Here is a 20555-nt window from a genome sequence, read left to right as displayed (position 1 = left end):
TGTATTCTGGTCTTTTTGCGGAAGTTGTTTGAGGGTAGGATGCCTCAACTGTTTGTTCTTTTAAAATTTTCTCTTACACATTTCTCTGTCAACGTTAACGCGTTAGTGCACGCGATGAACCTGAACATGTTAATGCGTTAATATTACATATCACAGATCAATCGAACCATCTATTTTGACATCAGAGCCTCTCTCCCTCGGAGGGTTATCTAGTTCACAGCAGCACGTTACACACGGGGAGCTACGAACAGCGAAATACTTTTCCTGCGACAGCAGACAGCAACAAGAGTTGAACAGTTTCAACTTTCTTGTGTTGGGTCTTAAGCCAACATTGTGCACATCTAGTTTACAAGCCCGCAATTTCACGTGCACAAATTACACCGGTCTTCGCTGGCTGGATGAGGACAACATAGTGCCGCTACATCACAGGAAATGAATATAGAGGAACATTTCTAAACCAACATTTAAAACAAACTGAGTTTCTATAAACCTTCCTGAATGTAAAAACCTGGAAAACTTAAGAATCTTCAGACATGGTTGGTTTGAGACAACAAAACATTTTTTTGAGAATGTGCATGTTTGATATGGGCTTCATGGTATCATAAAAGAGTGGGGATATAGATCTAATAAAATAGATCTAGTAAAATAGATCTTATCAGTTGGCTCCTGAACAAGTTTGGTACCACTTGTATGCATGTATAGTGGAGTAAATTTCTCTTAGTTGCTATTGAGTATGCGAGATTACAAATGCAAGATAATTGCTTGGATTTTAAATTGTTGGCGTGCAGCAAGAGGGGTTTGCACAGCTATGTGCATATTTATATTTCAAGCCTACAAAGTTAGGCATTGTGATTAATCAGCCAGTACCAGATTCTGCTATGGGCAACACGATCAACCGCCCAGGGCGGCATTTTGTGGGAGGTGATAAGACCGACCCCTCACCCCTCTCACCGCCCCAGATACTCCCATTGTCTGTGTCTCACTGTAACTTCCATCCTTCTGTCCATAGACTAATGGATGGAAGACATAGTGAGATATTGCCATCTTACTGTATCTGCCAACCTTAGGTCTACAGAGAGAAGCACAGGAGGTACAGAAGGTGTCTCTGTCTGCAAACATAGTACAGTGAACCCTCGTTTTTCGCGGGGGTTACGTTCCAAAAAGAACCCGTGATAGGCAAAATCCGTGAATTAGTAACCTTTATTTTTTTTACAATTATTATACAATGAAATACTCCATAATACATTGAAACCAAAGAAAAAAACTTTTTACAGGCCCATGCATTTGTTTAACAAATAAAAGTATGTAATGGTAAAAGCAGAATCAGCCAGAACCCAAAACGCAGCCACAACAAGAGGATGTTTCACCAAAGGTTTTATTACAAAAGTAATTGGTGTAGAAGGGTGTTGCCTCACTGGTGGAGTCAGGGATGGGGGATCCACAGAGGTCAGGAGTCCAGCCAGGGGCAGGTAGGGTAAATGGACAAGGGGAGATCTGGGGGGGGGGCTCAGGGGACACGCAGACAACAGGGACAAAATCCACCAACCAGAAGCTGAGTCTTGAAACGGTCCGGGGTCATGCACAGGAGGGTCTCAGGCAATGAAAATCCAGAATCCAGAAGGCAGGAGGCAGGGTCAGAGACAGGCAGGGTTCAGCAACAGGACTTTCAACAGCAGAAGGATTAGGCAAAACTCTGTGGTCAAAAACAGGCAGGATCAGAAACCAGAAAACTCTGGAACATGAGACAACAAGGCTTGACAGCTGTGACAGAGGCAACAGACAATCTCGCACTCAGCTGGTGACGAGCAGCTGTTTAAATAGGAACCAGCTCAGTGCAGGTGAGGGCAATGAGCAATCAGCACAGCCAAGGCAGAGCTGAAGGGCTGGAATCATGACAAAGTACCGTATAAACGTTTTTGTTTTTTTACAAATAACTACTGTACTGTAAAATAATCATTTTAATCATCAATACAAACTGAACTCAAATTGCTGAGATCAGCACCGCGACCCGAGTCATTGGATTAGACAGGAGAAAATGAAAAATGATTATGAAAAAAAAATACAAAGTACAGTAGGACAAATAGTGACTCACGTGTATTTCACTGCTCTTCTGACTGAGCCGCTGCGTCCTGACTCCACTCTGCAGCGTTTTTTTTTTTCTTCTAAAGCCCGCGGTGCAGGTGTGTTTTTTTCGTGAGAAGAACATAGTTATCGGTAGTTGTTGTCGCTCTTTTTTCTTCTGGGCAAAAAGATTCTTGAAATTGCAAGAGAATTTGCAAACTTAAATTTGGCAAACTGTTTTACGTACGTGTACATATTAAACCGCATCGTTATTGGCACACAGGTAGAGAAGAAGCGGAGAGACTGTTTAGCCAATCAGAACGCAGAACACAATGCACGATGCAAATCCGTGAAGCAGCGAGACCGTGAAAGGTGAACCACGATATAGCGAGAGTTCCCTGTATATGGATAGAGACAGAGGAATGTATCTGTCTATGGAAATGTCTCTGTGTACCTGAGTATTAAGTTAAAATTAAAACTAATATCACTGAACATTGTTATTTTTCAGGAAACAGCATCAAGGGCACAAGCTGGTCCAGCAGCTCCTTTTGGCACCTAGAGTATTGTTTCATAGGTGAGAACTATGAGAACTATTTCAGTAATGCCTTTACAAAACATATTTGCTAGTTCACAGGCATCTAATCTAAACTGTAATATGTACTTAAAAACAAAAGGGTAATTTTAAACTGTCTCCCATCTGTTTTTAGGCAATTCATAGGCCTCAACCCAGAAAGAAGAACAAAAGCTGCAAACGGAAAAGTGACATCAACCAACTTATGCAAAACATCTCCATTCTTGTCCTTCATGAACCAGTGGAACTTTTAAAATGGTAAAATTACACAATCAGTCTCTTACTCCATCTCTCTCCCTGTCTGTCTTTTTTTCTGCCTGTCTCTCTGTATCTGTCCTGTCCATTTCTAATAGACAGACAGGAGGACAGCTACAGTGAAGGAAGGTCAGAGAGAGAGTCTGTCCACTAAATCTTTCCTTTTCATCCTGTCTGTCTTTAACTGATATGAGTGCAGTTTGGAAACTTTGACATTTGGGTACTTTTGTTTTAGTAACGATTATTTAATTAATTGTATTCAATGTCATTTTATCATGACTGTAAATGTATCCGTTATGTTTTTAGATCCGAGTATTTTTCACTTCGGTTGCAATACTTTAACTTTTGTGTAACAAGCATACATTACTGTTGCAAAATACTGTATTTTGTTTTGCTTCAGTTTGTCAGATTTAAATTGACAATAAAATCAAGTGATTTTAAAATATGCATGTATATTTTTTTAATTAGAAAAATAAAAATTTTTTTGAGAGTTTGGTAAATTAAATTGCACGTTCACATTTAAACTTTTAAAAGCTGGCAAAGTATGTAGTTTCATGAACTACTGTAAAATGACAACTTTTTGTAATTCTACTACAGGACTACTGTAATTTTATTATGATAAAAATATGATGAAATCACAGTAACCATGTTATATAATTACTGTGCTATTTTAAAGAAATTACAGTAACACTAATCAAATTACAGTAATATAGCAATAAAAATTACAGGGAAAACTGTAATAAAATCACAGTCAAACTGTAATAGAATTACAGTAAGGCTACAGTAAAGTTACTGTAATTTCTTTACCGTAAAAATCACAATAACTGGCTGACATACTGCAGCTTTAATTCAACAAGTCATTTTGTTTAAATAAGCTTTACCTTATTATGAAGATTACTGAGTTATTAAGAGATTCTGTTGGCCATGTAAACAGAGTAAAATGAAAAGGCTTTTCATTTTTTAAAAGCCTTGTCAACATGTTTTATGTCCATCCTACTGACATTTATTTTATCAGAGACAGAAGACAAGAAATCAATGAGAGTGAGGCATGAAGCTGAAATAAGGTAATCAATCAGTCTTTGAATGATACAGTACATCAGCTGCGTGCTTATTGGTAACTAAAAATCTATTTTGCAACTAAGTTAATCATTTTTAGAGATTCATATGTTTTTACTGTGGGTTGACTGGGTTTATTTAACAAATGCTTTGATAGATGTTTTATGCTCCCTGTTGTGGATGCTTGATGAGAATTGAATCAGTGCAAGGATCATTTTTTTGTCCTTTGCTCTCAAAAACAATTCCAGAACCGACACTGGCAGAGCCGGACGTAGGAAGATGTGGGCTTCAGCTAATTTATGGGTCCGCTTTCCATTCAGTACCATGTTGTTATGTACAGCTATGCAGTTTTATGATAATCTGTTGGATTTGTCTTAATCCAGGATCGACCCGCTTGAGCAGCAGCTGAGCAATCTACATAGGAACAGTGTCAGAGATGTTGTGGTGGAGGATGAAGTAGATCACAGGCACATGAAGACTTTGAGAGATGGAAATCTAGACAGAGCCAATCAACTGAATAGGTTTGACCTAAAAGGTCTGCTTGTCTACATGTTTGTCTTCAACCAAATCACGAGATGCTGCTGCTCCCTTTGCCTCCCCCCATGTCTACAGTATCTTTAGTAGTCAGGTGAAGAGGCAGCTGGACAGACTGAACCGGAACAAGGCTGCAGGTCCAGATGGTGTCAGCCAAAGAGTCCTGAAGGACAGATGCTGCAGAGTAACTGTGGGATTCTGCTACATCTCTTCAACCTTAATCTGACCTAAGAGAAGGTTCTGTATATGTGGAAGACCTCCAGCCTGGTTCTGGTACCAAAGAAACTCACCCATCAGTCATTAAGGATTATAGATTCTGTATGTTGTCCTGACGTCCCACATCATGACATCTTATCACATCAAATCAAGACCTCTAGCAGTTTGGTTATCACCATGGAGTTGGAGTTGAAGATGCCATCATACACCTGCTTCAACAAACCCACCGTCATCTGGACGAAGCAGGCAGCACTGTGAGGATCATGTTCTTTGACTTCTCCAGAACATTTAACACCATTCAACCTTAACTGCTCTGTGAGAAACGCCAGAAGTCACAGGTGGAGACCTCAACAATCACCTGGATCTATGACTTCCTCATAAACAGACCACTGTTTGCGTCTAATCAGGTGGTCGCCAACACAGGAGCACCACAGGGCTCTGTACTCTCACCATTCCTTTTCTCTCTCTGCACTTTAGTCTTCCAGCACAAAAACCAGCATCTCCTCATCTCATCTTTAATGTAAACAAAACACAGAAGGTGATTGTATATTTTATTAGAAACAGGGTTGGATCAAATCCTCTTTCCATCACAGGAGAAGAAGTGGAAATGGTTGAGGAATATAAATACCTCCATGTTCACCTGGACATCAGACTGCACTGGAGACAGAACAGTCCAGTTTCCTGTGTTCGCATTCATTGTTGTTTTGTAAGTTCTTGTTTAATTACTTCGTTTATTAAATTTTTCACCTTTACGCGCTGCCTATGCCTGTTCTGCACCTTGCATCCATCATCACAACCAAACATCATTAATAATATGAAATGGAAAGATCACAATTTTATTTGACTTCATTATTAATCATGTGCAAATAATTCAATTGTGTTGCTCTGGCATTTGATTTAAGAGTAACACAGCTTATTAAAGTGAAATGTGTTTGTACTACATTTATTAGGCATATTTTAAATTAGTTGCCTTCCAAAAAAAAGCCCAGTGAAATAACTGCTGCAGAAAAAAAGCAATCCCCAGGTGGGACATCGTTTTATTGGTGAAGTCATGAATTATTCATGTTCATTCAGCGAGTTCAGAACGTAGAGCTGGATTGTCTTTTTCGGTGACAGGCAGACATGGGCAGACTCTTCTATCAGAGCACACAAACACAGAGAAACATCTCTCATTCATCGACTGATCTGTGAGCAGGTTTCATCCAAATCACACATTCACAGGGAAAGAGTGAGAGAGAGATTTGCACGTTATTGATTTTCAAACACATTATTTCTATTCAGACGAGTGGAGCGGAGTCTCTGAGTGACAGGCCGTGGTGAATTTTCATTCAGTCACTTTTACATGAAAGCTCTGAGTCTGGAGGTATTTTGTTGTCCTGCAACGACCATCCAGAGCAACGTCCAAAGACAAGCAGGACCGTAAGTTGAACTTTTAACATGAAGGTATTCACTCTGACTTTTAAGAAAGCAGCAAGTATAAAAATCATACATAATAAGCAGCTTGGTAGGCCTGCGTCTCACTAGAAAATGTGGATTTATTCAGTGTTTTACTTTAACGGGAATGCAGACGATTTTTTTAAGTAGAGTAGTGATTTTTCGGACGGTAATGGTCTCATTGAAGATTTTACAGAAACGTAATAAATGCTCTGACGTGTTCTGGGACAACAGTCAGTTTCTTAAAGTCTGGAGCCAATCAGAAGAAAATTTGCACTCCTCCCTCCAGGTCTGGGATCAGTTTTTTTTTTTTTGGCTCAAGCAGAGAAATTCACATGCCTTGATGTCTTGTTTACAAGTGATGGTGTGTGATGGGGCTGGAGATAAATAGATGGATTGAGCCCGTATCTGCAGTAATGCGACTGCTGCTCTGGTCTGTCGTGGTGAAGAATGAGCCAAGCCCAAAATATATCATTCTGTCTGTGTCCCAGTCATGACACATGAATCATAACAGAAATAATACAAGCAGCTGAAATGAGCTTTCTCCACAGGGCGACTGTGGCTCTGCGGGAAAAGTAGTCGCATGAAATCAGAAAACTGAGTTCGATTCCCACTTCCTCCTGTCATGTGTTGATGTAGCTGAGCAAGGCAGTCAATCCAAGGATGCCTACTAATCTGTGTGTGAATGTGTGTGGGCATTTATGAATTTTATTTGGTAAATGTGGCTCTTGTAGAAAGGGCTTTGAGTGGCTGCAACGACTAGAAAAGTAAAAAAAATTTTTAAAGGTTTTGTTGGCTCTAGTAGCCTGTATTTGAAAGTAGTTCGACAGGAAAGAGGGTAATGACAGAGAGGGAAGACATGCGGCAAATGTCACCAGGCCGGGAATCGAACCTGCGACCACCACCACGAGGACTAAGGCCTCAATACGTGGGTTGTGCTTTGCCCCTGCTCCACCACAGCACCCCAGAAAAGTAATTTTAATAATAATATATTTTGCCACTGCACTCTTCATAACATAAATTTACTCAACCACCACTTTCAGTCACATCTATTTCCACACTGTACCTTTGATATTATTAAAATGCACACTGTACATGTATTAATATTCTAATATTAACACTTTATTTAAACATTGCAGCCTCCGTGTTAAACTAGATGCAACTTTTACAATATTTGTTTACGCACTGTACCTTGACTGTGACAGACTATTTTTAAATATTTTTAATAACCACTCAATATATTATTTACACAACTCTTGTCTGAATAGTCAAAAATAAATCTTTGACTGTATAATAATAATATACTTTACAGTATTATAATTTACTGGAACATGGGTTTCTTTTGATAAAAGTATTTTCTTGGAAATGTACAAGCATGTTGTTCTGTTCTTACCAGCTTTGTTCATATGAAAAACACCCTCCGATAAAGGAGAAATTAATATGCACCAGTGTATGTTGTGGTACGTACGACTTCAACACCTTCTCAGTTGCTGCAATTTATACCAGGTGCTAAATTTGACGTAATTTAAATGTCATTCTTTTGTTTACCTACTAAATTAAGGCGACATCCATGAGAAGAAAAGGTTTCTCTTCAGTGACAAAGCTGTGTTACATTTAAAAATATTCCATACACAAACTTCCTTTTAAGCCAAGAACAAAAGCAAGATGTGAAAATATATCATTCAATCTGAGGAGCGTGCCAGTATAATTACACACCAGAACGACGCTTCTGTCATGGTCTTAAAGGGGATAATCATTTTCCAATTAGGTAGTTCACTAAAAGCATTGATGTGACTTTGCCTGGATGGTACAAAGATGCATATTTCTTGTTGGCATTAAATGACACATTTTACATTATAGAATGTTTCATAATCAACACCAGAACAAAGACAGATGCGCTTCCTGAAACTTTTGGAATATTCAACAGCTTCGTTTATTTGTTCCTTTTTGTTCCAAAATATAAAAATGTCAAGAGTCTGTTCCATTTTAATCGCTTTGGATCATTTAAATAAAGAGACAGCCACAAGTGTTAAACCATAAGAGATTTAATTCACAGATAGGAAGGACGGGTGACATCCAAACTTCGGAAAGTAAATCCCATGTTTTCTGAGAGACGTATATTCCACTGGTTGCTGAATCTCGCTCGCTTCAGAATAAAACAGCAATAACAGCCAGGAGATGAGCCGCCGTGATTGAGCTGAAGGAAACAGCAGCCAGTTCTTCTACAGATAATTCAAGTTTAATCGGAGCCGTGCAGACGCTCGCACCACCACAGATATACTCCCAGTAGTCTAACATTATCAAGCGGCAGCAAAAAAAAAAAAAAAACCACAATCACGTCTGCGAGAACACCGTATATATACTCTGGAATTACACTGATTGCCAAAGACGCGGCCTGTGATAAGAAAAAAGCTTTTCTATACACTGTGGGCTGATACAACACTAGATCCTGCAAAAAAGAGCCTGATATTAATCACTCTGTGGAGGAAAAGGTGTTTCAGGTTTAGAAAAATAAAGAATGGTACCTGGCCATTTACAAAATGCCAGCATGAAGGCTTATTTACTCGCTAAGCTGCAAATGCATTCACATACAACTGGGAAGTATGTGGCAGGGTGAAACTGTCATAAACACATTCAGTGCAGGTCAAAACTTTTACAATGGTTCCAAACAGGAAATAAATAACTTGTAGATTTTCTCCCAGTAAAAATACCACAGAATCACAGCACTTAGACAAAACTGATTGATATGAGATAATTACTTTTAACTGCGACAGACTGGCGACCTGTCCAGGGTGACCCCGCCTCTCGCCCAAAACCTTCGCTGGAGATAAGCACCAGCCCCCCTCCTGATCCCACTAGGGACAAGGGTGCTAGAAAATGGATGGATGGACTTTCATTTAAATAAAAGAAAGAAACAATTAATCCTGCTCTCACATATTCTTAACTCAAACTGATTGTTATAATTATATTAGCATTATTCACATATTAATACAGGTATTTTGATTTTGATTCACACTTGCTGTGAAATCATTTATGACCAGTCCTCAATGCTTTCATAAATTGCTGGCATCTTCCCTGCTTAAAGGGGGACAAAACCTTCAAAATCCGCTTCTATTAGCACTTATTACATTCTTTTGTGTCCTTTCACAAAAGAATGTGTATTTTGCAGTGTCTAGCACTGCAAAATATTTAAAATTATTCTCTGTTCTGTGTAGATATCTTTATATTCTTTTTGCGTAATATTTTTCAGTTTGTTCATTTTTCTCTATTGCCTGTGATGTTTTCGTGGTGATATCACTTCCTGTGGAACAGCTAAACAAGGTCTAATTAGTTTTGTGACTCATGCCTTTTTTTTTTCTCGCAGTGATTTTGTAGTCCAATTTCATTTATGCCAAAGTTGTAAGTAAACAGGTCAGAATGTTCGGTTCTAGTGTGTATTAGCACACACAATTCCTTACATTCTCCTTCTCTGAGTCAGTCTCTGGCTCCATCATGTAAGGTTGGATGGATAAGTCCTCTGTTGTTGACATCATTAATAAACTTTGGAGTAAAAGGTTTCTCTGCCAGTAGATAATCATATCACTACTATCAAACTACAAAAATGGCCGAACGGGGTGGAATGGAATGATGTGTGTCCTGGAAGGAGGCAAAATGTTTCATTCACATTTTTTAAAAAAACAAAAAAAAAACATAATAAGCAAATAATCAAACCATAATAGTCTACTAAAACCACAATAAGAAATTTAATCAATCATAGCTAAATGTTCTGTTCATATCAGCCTCAGGAGATGATTGAGGGATGAAGAGACGCTGGTGTCTGGTTCTTCAGGTTCAGACGGGTCTGCACTGCAGTGTTAAATCTCCTGATCCATTCTGTCTGACATCATTCAGCAGCACACTGAGCCACGACCAACACATTTGTTTTAATTACCTGTATTCATCCTCACTAACATTATTCAGTATGGGATATGCATCTTCCCTCTCGTCTGTGTCTTTACAAGAGTTCTTGCTTCTAAGGACAGGATGGAGTATCGGGTCAACTTATCTAAAGAAAAGCCTGTTAGATGTTTCCATGTCAATGGTCGGCAGGGGCGCTAGGGGGTGCTATAACTCCCCCTGGAAAAGTCATAGCACCCCCAGAAAATCTTAGATTTTTTTTTTTTTTTTTTCAAAAATTAATTTAGCATTTTGAATGTGCAGTTGTTGTAGCATTTCCCAAAAGACTTATAATTTTCAATAAATAATTATCATAAATTGTTTAAACAACAACAACAACAAAGTCACCTAACAGGATTTGAATTTTGCGGATGCGTATCATCACTTCCGCGAAGCAATTGAGAGGAACACATAATGCCAATATGGATCGTTTTTTGCAACCAAAAGTTCCACGGATGGAATCAGAGAAGGGTGATTTTTTTTTTTGGAAGAAGATTCTGACCAGCAAATAAATATTAATCTTGATGAAGGACATTAACAATGCGGCTATTTTCCCACCACTGCTGAGAATGCTAATAGTGTTAACACTGGACAGCTAGAGGATCTAAGCAGAAGTCCTCAAGATGGACCAAGTCGACCACTTCTGCAAAATGACCCGTCACACTTGTTTGGAGCTCAACAGAGGAGTTTTAGCAAAAGCTGGCCCGATCAATATTTATGGTTGGAATACAGCGTGAGTAAAGACTCTGTGTTTTGTGTCACTTGTCGGCATTTTCTAAAAGGAAGACACAGATTCCACCTTGACCGGCATTTACCACTCTCGGTTTTAATAATTGGCGGAAAGCAGCTACATCATTGAAGAGCCATCATAGAAGCGCCGGACACAAGTTTGCAATGGAAGCATGGAGTGAATTCAAATGAAAACAAACAAGTGGATCAAAACTCCCCAACATGCTCGACAAAAGGACATTCAGTGTTGGTTCAGGAGAACCAGAAGTACATGACGGGCGTTGTTGAAAGTTTGCGCTACACAGCTTATCAAGGAATCGCGCAGTCACAGTGAGAAAGAGGATTCAGCTAACAGACGTAATTTTCGTGAGATGCTTGATGTCATTGGAAAATGTTATCCCTCTGTTCAAAAGAAGTTACCATCTAATCCATGTAATGCCAAGTACGTTCACCACGACATACGGAACCAAGTATTTAATGTAACAGCTGAAATGATAAGAAAACAAATCAGCAACGCAGTGAAAGAAGCTGAACAATTTCCTATTTTGGTGGATGAAAGTAAAGATGTCAGCAAAATAGAACAGATTTCAGTGATCGTTAGTTATTTGCAGCCAGATTCAGAGAAAGTGGTGGAAGAATTTTTTGCATCTTACCCCATCAGAAGGATTAGATGCAGACTCACTTTTTGAGAGCATCAAAATGACGCTTAGTTGTTGTAATATTGATGTAAATTGCTGTATGACGATGCTACTGTTATGTCCGGATGCAACAACGGAGTTCAAGAAAAGTTTAAAAAAGAGGGGGCACAAGCAGTGCACATTCACTGCTATTTTCACAGGCTGAATCTTGTGTTAGTAGACTGTGTACATAATGTTCATGCCCCAGACGATTTTTTTTTAGATATTGCAAATGCTTTACAAATTTTTTTCTGGGTCAGTTCTTCATAATCTTTTTCTGAAGAAGCTGGAGGAACTTGTGTCGGGAGGAACATAATGCGACAGCATTATTGACGCTTTTGCCCTCAACCACAATAACAGGCGGATTGTCCTGTTATGAAGACTTCTGGTAGTGAGTTGTTGGGGCAGCAGCATCAGAGCCAGGAACCTACAAAGGCTCAACAACCTGATACAGAAGGTTGGTTGGTTGGTTGGTTGGTTGGTTCTGAAGGTTGGTTCTGTTTTTTACTGGGACGACTGTGAAACCGTGGAGATGACGATACAAAGAAGGATCCTTCATAAAGCCAAGAAAATCATGGACAACCCTGACCATCCTGATCATCAGGCTGTGTTGGGAAGAAAGAGTATCTTATAAAATACAGTAATTCTATTATAGACTTTCTCCAGCAGAATTTCAACTGGGCCAATCAGAAAACAGATGGACAAGTTGTGAATGACGACATCTGTCTGCCTGCAGTTTTATCAGTGGTAACGGAGGAAGTGTGAAGCCGTTGAGTCCGTGTGTTGAAAGTGGGGGAAAGTTGTTTACAGCACTGGTAATTTCCGGTAAGCTTCATAACCTCCAGAAAGTTTGTCCGTACATCACGGGCAAACGTTAGATATTGGGTAAAGTTTAAAGCTTCAACAGAGTCCACACCTCCAGAGAAACGATACTGAGATATTGGCTACTGAGACAAAGGTAAGGGCCTCTTCTGGCACATGCTGCCACCCCCTAGATATTTTTCTAGATCCGCCCCTGGACCAAAGTATTGCAGTTCTACTTTAGATCGTAAGTGAATGATTTAGATGTGAATAGGAAGGATTTAAAAGCATCATATATACACTTTAAATTAATATGCTTTTGATGCAAAGGAGGAAAACAAGTCTTTGTTCTTTCTGAAACACCAGCTGTTCTCATCCCCAGTCATTTAGAAAAGTGAACATGTACACCATCTTTGAGATACACTAAATCATTTTCAGTGTGGCTGATGTTTCTTAGCGGTGGCTACTGTATTTAATTTGCCATTTAGAACAAAACGTGCAACAGACGTTGAAGCTAAACGCCGACTAACTATGAGACAGAGTTTTCATCTTAGAGTGTGTGAGGCTTTGAGCGGAGTCTGTAGGTTTTTTGTGACATGGTTTCACCTTGGAAAGTATTATTTGTGTGTGTTGGTACTCCTTAGAGAAGCCATTAAATCATTTTAAACCAAACAGTTCTGAGGATTCTCTCAGGCTGTTTCCATTCTGGTCCTCAGGGACCGGCGGACCTGCGATGTGTCTCTGCTCCAGCACACCTGATTCAAACGATAGCATTAGCTCCTGCATGTCATCCGGTGCTGCAGATGCATGTTAATCACCCATTTATTCAGAGCAGGTGTGTGGCAGAAGGGAGACATGCAGGACAGTTTTCCCTGAAGACCGGAACTGAGAAACGCTGCTCTGAGGAAACTTGGCATGATAAGGAGACCAGCGGGGAACTACATGTCATCTGGGGTTTCTCTTAATGATAGGTACGTATTCTCTGTTATTTTCCAGTTTATAACAATAGTGTAGAAAAACTGGTTCATATAAAGCTTTGCTGGATTTTTAACCTTCAGAGAGAGAGATGTTCATGTTTTACCTCACAGCAAGGTCCTGTCTGCTTGTTTCGGTCTCAGACAGAAATACTTCAGCTCTCAATATATTTGTGTGCAAATCTCTATTAACAGCAGTGACGTGCGGTGAGATGCAAAGCTGGTGAGGCACTGACTTAATCATAATCAGATATACAAATGTAGACCACCTGCATGTTATTGTTTACATAAGGAAATTTTGCGCATGCGGCCAACGCCGGAGGGCAAAAAGACCATTCTTTTGCATACCATCCAGAATAATTCCGTTAACTCAATAAAACTTGGAAATTTAGGTATTATTAATTTCGTGCTGTGCTCCACAGCAAAGGGAAAAACCATTAAAGTACAACTCAAAACCACGTCTTTCTCGCTCTCTGCGTTGGCCAGGCTGCGCACACTCGTTGCCATAGCAACTGACAACACTCCTAAACAAAACACTGAAATATTTCCCACACAAAGAGCAGAACATTCAGTCTGTTGCAGTAGTATGGTTTTAGGCTTAATGTTTATTTTGCAATTATTAATAAGTGATTGACGTGGTAAGGAGAAAATTATAAATATGTCACTGCACTTGACTTGACTGTATAGCTAGCTCATTGTTACTGTATCTTACTCTGCAGTTGTGGAGTCACAATGTCTGGGATCATGAACATTGAGTAAACACAAAAACCTGCATGTTTATTTCTTTATTCCAAACTGCTGGAACAGAAGTGGAATAGTTTTAACCAAACTCCGGATGAAAAATTGTGAACAATTTGCTGGTTTCCTGCCATTTCGAGAAATACGTACAATGACCTGACCACTTCAGTAGTGGTGTTTCCATTAAAATGTGCACAAAACTTCCCTGGTATTGAAAAAAAACAATTTAGCAATTGCTGTTTTCCATTAAAAAAGAAAAGCAATTAAAATCACACGTGAATATGTTTGTTCACGCAATAAGTCGTTAAAAACATGTGGCGTCATGATATACTACTTCCTGTCATCTTCTTCGTGGTTTGCGCCAGTAGCAACATCCGGTAGTTGATGATGTGACTCGTGATGTAGAAAAAGTGTTTCTATTGCAGTTTTGCAAAATAAACCAATTTTCATATGACAAAATAAAAAATCACCTCACCCTAGCGCTTAAACTTCTTATTGAAAGACAAGAGTTTTTTTTGTTTGTTTGTTTTTTCAAAATGGTCACATTCCCACTAAGTAAATCTATTTTCAAAATGTCAGGTTCCGCAATTATAGCCAGTGGAAATGTAGCTACTGACCCTCTTCCACAGGGTAAAAAAATAAATTGTAGAATGATAAAAAACTTTTTTTAGCCCCTCAGCATTGTGTCTCATCTTTCTCAGGACAATTATATTCCAGTTTATTGAGATTCCCTTGGTTACTGAAAATATCCATTGACGTACAAATTGACCTGTTCAGCACTGAAAGTTAAACGTTACTAGATTGTCCTTTTCTCAACTTTTACTTAAGTATAATTAAAGTATTTGATTTGTTGTGACTTCAATGGTTAGCAGTTGTTGACACGGTTACCTTGCAGCAAGAAAGTTCTGGGTTTGAATCCTGGCCGTTCTATGTGTAGCCTGCGTGTTCCTTAGTACGCAAAAAGTCGGTTGGAAATAAATAACACTAGCTTTAGCATCAGATGTAAGTCACTTGAACACATTTTTGTGTTTAAAACCAACAAAAATCCAGATGAATCACCATGCAGTTTTTAGAGCATAAAGGGAAAGACTTTTTCAGTCTCCTTTTCTTGCTGAGACACTAAATGACACTCCATCTTTAGGAATCCCACTTCAGTCGCTACATTTTATCAGCTTATTGTTTGAGGCTGAAAGTTTTTGCTTGTTTGTCCTTGGATGAAGGTAACTCCTCTGTCAATAGCGGCTGATTTTTTTTTTTATTATTTATGTTTTTTGTGAGCTACGCCTCGGTGTGCTGATTTGCTGCATCTGGCAAGATGAATGATCACAGCAATACATTCAGCTCCACTGTCTCAATCTATCAACATTACATGGAGGGCGGCAGTGGGAGCAGTACGACCTGCATCTGGTTCCTTTCAAGTTCTATGAAGACATTTTGAAGAAATTGGAATAAAAAGCAAATAGATCAGTACAACAGGAGTGTTTTGTCTCATGCTGTCAATAAGATTTAAATATTATGACAGCTAAATGACACTTCAATTACATTTTAATCATCCAACATTTTAAATGCTAACTCTCAATCTGCGCGAGTTCCTTTGTGCAGCTGTGAATCGACTAAATAGCTCTACTTTGCTTTTTTTAATCATGTCACCGTTTCTAAGTGCACGTATTTCTATCAGCCACTTTTATGCAGAAACACCCATAAAACCCACTTCAGTCTCCTCTCAGGTCCTACTCCACAGTCTTTCACTTTTGTTGCCTTTTATTTCTGAAAATTGGCTCCAGGCAGCATAAAGTGGAGGAAGAGTGCAGGAATAAACAGTAAGGGGCATATGTCCGCCGTTAAAAGAGTGGGAAGCTGCGCGACGCTCTACAGGAAACCAGAACAAGACTTTGGAGTCAAGCACCATGACGGAGCTGCAGTTCACAGCATTCGCTACGAGGATGGAAGCTTTTTCTAAAAGAAAAGCAGCCAGTGATGCAAAATAACACCAGACCCTTCTGGTATGTCCAGTTCAACTTTCTGGTTGTGTTAGAAAGAAATTTTAAAAAAGTGAAATAAATGATGCAAACACTGCACTCAGCAATTTACTAGAGAGCAGAGACAACAGCAGATCATTTCAAGTCATTCACAGTCACTGAATAATTCTGTGATAATGAAGAGTTGTGATAATGGGCGTTCACGCCAGCGTGCAGAGAGTCTCTCTGATGTTTGTGGCGTTAATGCATTTCCCACAGCAGTGCCTAAGTTTAAAAGTGAAATTACTCCAGACAGGAAAACGTCTGGAGTAATTTCCAGACGTCTGGAGAAACTTTAGCAATGTTTCATCGCTGAGTTAAGTTCAGTGGGCTTTCTGGTTCTGCTCACAGATTCGTTTGAGTGCGGAGCTGAGAACTGGAAACGAAGTCAAATGTTTTGGGGCTTTTCTTATGAGAAAAATCTCAATTTAACAAGTTTAAAGTTTGAATCCTTTACAGTAAAATTTGCTCACAGTTTCAATTATCAATCATAAAGGTGATGAAAGACTGGAACAAAATGGCAACCTGTCTAAGGTGTCCCCCACTTCCTGGTGGACTGATTGGTTGGTTGACCTGGGATGACTGGAACTTTTTTTTTTTCTGTTTGTTCTTTCAAAACAAAACTGTAGCATTATTCTTTAAGGGGACAGTGTTATGTAAGTTCAACTTTTTTGAGCTCTACACCAAGTTATAATGTTACTCCCTCATCAAGAACATAACTGGAGTGTTATCTTGATTCTTTTATGAATGTTTGAGAAATCCTTTAATCTCCCACAACAACCGTGTGCAAAACACCTGGGTGACCTAGCTCCGCCTTCGAAGATGTAGCTCCTCCTCAGAGCTGCAGTTTACAGGCTTCCCTCTCACACAGCAGCCCTCCTACTGAGCTCCTTCAGACTAGTCAGAAGCAATTAGCAAGCATCTGCTGAGCTCATTATACGAGATACTTCTCAGTGCAACGCTGGTAAAAAGGTTGTTAACGGGTATATAATCATAGATAATATTGTGATGACTTCCTGAAGGCGGAGTGATGGAAAGAGCAGGAGTTTCGTAAAGAGACAGAGGCCCAATTTCATGATGTTAACCACTAGAGTTAGCATACTTACTTGATTGTACTATAAAATGGCACTATGTGCCTGGAAAACACATAATACTGTCACTTTAAAGAATTTTCCAATTTAATTATGATCTAGAGTTTGGTTTTGTCTTCAGTCCATTCTTTGGTAAGACTGTTACCACATTTTGAGGGTTTAACTTTACCCTGCTCAGTAAAAATCCATCCATCCATCCAAGAGCCGTATCAGTAAATACATTTGCTTGCTTTTAACTAAGCAGTTTTTATAATACAAAGACATCATATATGACACTTTCTCAAAAGCTTTGTGTCATTCTTTATTTCTTTTTTTCATCTTCCTTGGTTGCAATATTTTTAAAATACCTTTTGAGAAGTAATTCTCCAAGCTCTCTCAGGGTCCTTCAAGGTTTTTCTGACCTAATTGTCTGTTTTTCTCTTATTTTCACTCCAGCACCTGACGTTTCTAAAGATTATTTATGATGTTTGCTTGCAAAGCCACTTAGCTTTTCATCTTCTAAGGCAGCACATGGGTCTTATTTATAGGATGATGTTTGCCGCGTCACCAGGCTGTTTTAGTCGTGGTATTTTGTGTATTTATTAAAGACGTTGTGTTTCTTGCTGTGACACCTAAAAGTCTCTGCAGCCAGTACAACGTGTCTGTACTCAGAGTTCACACAGCCAGGCGGGAACAGACACAAACCTGGGTGCAAGCAGGAGGTATGCATCGGCATGGAGCTTTAAAACAAATTATACTTGAACTTTGTGCAACGTGGAAAATGTATGACAGAGTATTAGTTTAAAACTTCTTTAATCCAGTGCAGGCAGCTCAGAGAGCTTAGTTTATAAAATGTCAGGCTTCTCTCTGCCAAACAGGAGCTCATGACTTTATAGCTCCAGCTACAAAACACCAGAGTTACTATTCTCCACTGCTTCATAGGAACCTGAAGAACTTTAAAAAAAAATCTCCTAAAGTTATTATTGTATGCAACAATACTTGTATAAGTCTGGGTGGTGTTAGTGGTTCAAACTGAAAGTTTGAGGCAGCCCACCAACACAGCAAGCAGTATTTGGAGACCAGATTTTTTTTGTCTTTTTTTTGTTGTTGTTATTTTATTTATTTTGAACGTGATAGCAGTATGAAATAACACACGTGAACCAGGAATGCAAAGAATTATTTGAAGGGATGTGCATAAGACTGATATGACAATGTGATAAACATGACATGACACCTGTTATAAACATGAACGAGTCTTTATGAATGTTTGTGACTATTGTCATGAACTGTAATTCTGTAAATAATAGTTTAGTAAATAATTAAAAGTCCATTAAAGTGTCATTTTCTACCAAATAATGCAAAGTTGGCCCTTTTATTGGACTTTTAATGTAACTTTCAAAGCAACTTTCCATTAAAAGTGTCATTATTTACAGAATGACACTTCATGACAACAGTCATACACATACATAAAGACTTCTTCACGTTCATGTTCATGGCAGTGTCATATCAGCACACCCTGTCAAATAAAGTGTTACCAAAGAAGGTTTGGTAAAAGTGAGGGTGATCTGAGAACATTCCACCATCGCAGTGATGCCGACTTTCCAAGGCGTCGTCTGTGACACATTCCAGCTCGTATGGAGTGATTCTGAAAATCCAAATTAAAATAGAAATGTGTGTGCACCCAATTCTTGCTTTAAAGACTCATTGAAGTTGAATTAACAGTATATGTCTGTTTTGTAAGCAAATACTGTTGGGGACAGTATCTAAATGAAAGTAGTAGAGTTTGCCCTCATCCTAATCAGCGGCACACAAATGTCTAGAGGCAATGTTTGGAAATCAGACATATTTGTCATAGGAGCTTCAGAAAAACAATTGACTCATTCTTTCATTATTGTTTACTCCTGGTACTCTTGATGTGCATTCCTCAAAATTTAATTAGGACAAAATTAGTTCAGTGTTTTAGTCACCGACTGTCTCAGCTCTGCTGTGTGAATTATCAGCACAGGAAGTCATTCCTCCCCATCGCAATATTCCTCTCCGGTTAGTCTCCATAATGTCTTATTGTATTTACATACATAGAAAACACAACAGCACAGTTTTCCCTTTTTGGGATTAATAAGTGTGATTTGATTTGATTTGATTCGGTTCAAAACAAGTTGAAAAGTTGAAACTGAAACAGACACACTTCAGTGACTGAATTGGATTTGATGTGGGTCTTAATATTCAGCGAGGCACACAAACACACAGAAAGATGTGAACTTTATTTTTAATGGACTCATCTAAAATCCTATCCATGTTGACATCTTATCTCGTGTTAAAGTGCTGTTATTTCTTATAGCCTTTGGCAGATTTCAGCGATCAGTGCATAGATTGCAGACAGAATTCGGCGGTTAAAAAGATAGAAGCGTAATCAAACTGGAGCTACGATAAGAGACCTTAATGCGCTGTCTGGGAGCGGGAGTACCGATCTGGATGTTGATATGGGCAGCTGAATCACTAAATGGTCGGGATTTGTTTTCAGTCAGATATTTGCACTTTGTCACACTTCCACTCCACGAATCTCTGCAAGTTTGAAATGTTGAGAAAATGTACCAAAGTTGGGGAGGAAAGTGACATAAACATGTGCTTAGCATCAAGAATAAGCAGAGCTGCATTTTTAATCAGAGTGATCACCTTTGACTAAACCTCCCAGCACCACCTGCACCAAGCAGGTTACAAGTCCACAGCACAGAGAGGTTTCCTTAAGGTGTAATATTAAATGAAATATATCTTGGTCTGGATGACAGATATTCATTTTTAGTGGCCAAAATGCATTTTCTTCTTTTTGTTGTGCTATTGTTGCTCCTGAAGCTCTGATAAAAGCAGCACACAGATGTTTAACTCCCGCCAACCAATATAAGATTTGACTGCAGGGACTTTTTGTGAGGCTGGATCAGCTCAGATATTCTCATTTTGACTTGTGGCACAAAAATATTTAGCAATTTATGAAGGTGAAAATCTTTGTCAAGCCAATGCAATACAAGCTGAGGACTGAAACCTACAGAGACTTCAGTCAGGTGACATTTCTCAAGCAGGAGTAATGCACAGATGTGAACAAAATGGAGCTCAGTTATAGAATGACTATGAAATGTTAAAAAAACATGGATGAATTCTAACTTATTATTTCTGTTTTTGCCCAAATTAAAGCTAGAAATGCCAGAGTATGATTTTTCATCAGGATGCTGATCTAAAGTTGAGGGATTTAATATCCCTTAACTGATCATATATGATAGTTTAAACAGAGTGAAGATGGTGTTAGTGATTATAATTAGAGATACACGATCCACCTTTTTCACTTCCAATACTGATACCGATATCTGAGGTTTAGTATCGGCCGATACCATCCAATACAGAGAAACAGATGAATTAACCTAAAATCTTTCTTTTTTTTAAACACGGACATAGATGTACTGGATTACAAATTTACTTGCTTACTCTGCATCAGA

At 38.9% G+C, this 20555-nt stretch overlaps 1 long non-coding RNA gene across 3 annotated transcripts; it reads right to left on the bottom strand.

Moving 5' to 3' along the window:
* Positions 1-2103: 2103 nt before the first annotated feature.
* Positions 2104-16778, bottom strand: LOC116720578 (uncharacterized). Of its 3 annotated transcripts, XR_004339412.1 has the most exons (4): positions 16668-16778; positions 14744-14751; positions 8887-8892; positions 2104-2114 (listed from the first exon to the last, which is right to left on the bottom strand). It is a non-coding gene; the product is annotated as an uncharacterized LOC116720578 (long non-coding RNA). The 3 variants fall into 3 exon arrangements; XR_004339413.1 differs by lacking the exons at positions 2104-2114; positions 8887-8892 and adding an exon at positions 10813-10824; XR_004339414.1 differs by lacking the exons at positions 2104-2114; positions 8887-8892 and having other exon boundaries at positions 14740-14751.
* Between the last annotated feature and the right edge of the window lie 3777 nt (positions 16779-20555).

This window comes from Xiphophorus hellerii, chromosome 5 (genome assembly GCF_003331165.1).
Source record: "Xiphophorus hellerii strain 12219 chromosome 5, Xiphophorus_hellerii-4.1, whole genome shotgun sequence".
Lineage (NCBI taxonomy): Eukaryota > Metazoa > Chordata > Actinopteri > Cyprinodontiformes > Poeciliidae > Xiphophorus > Xiphophorus hellerii.
Note: the sequence above shows the minus strand (reverse complement) of the source record. Positions and strands in the feature narration are given on the sequence as shown.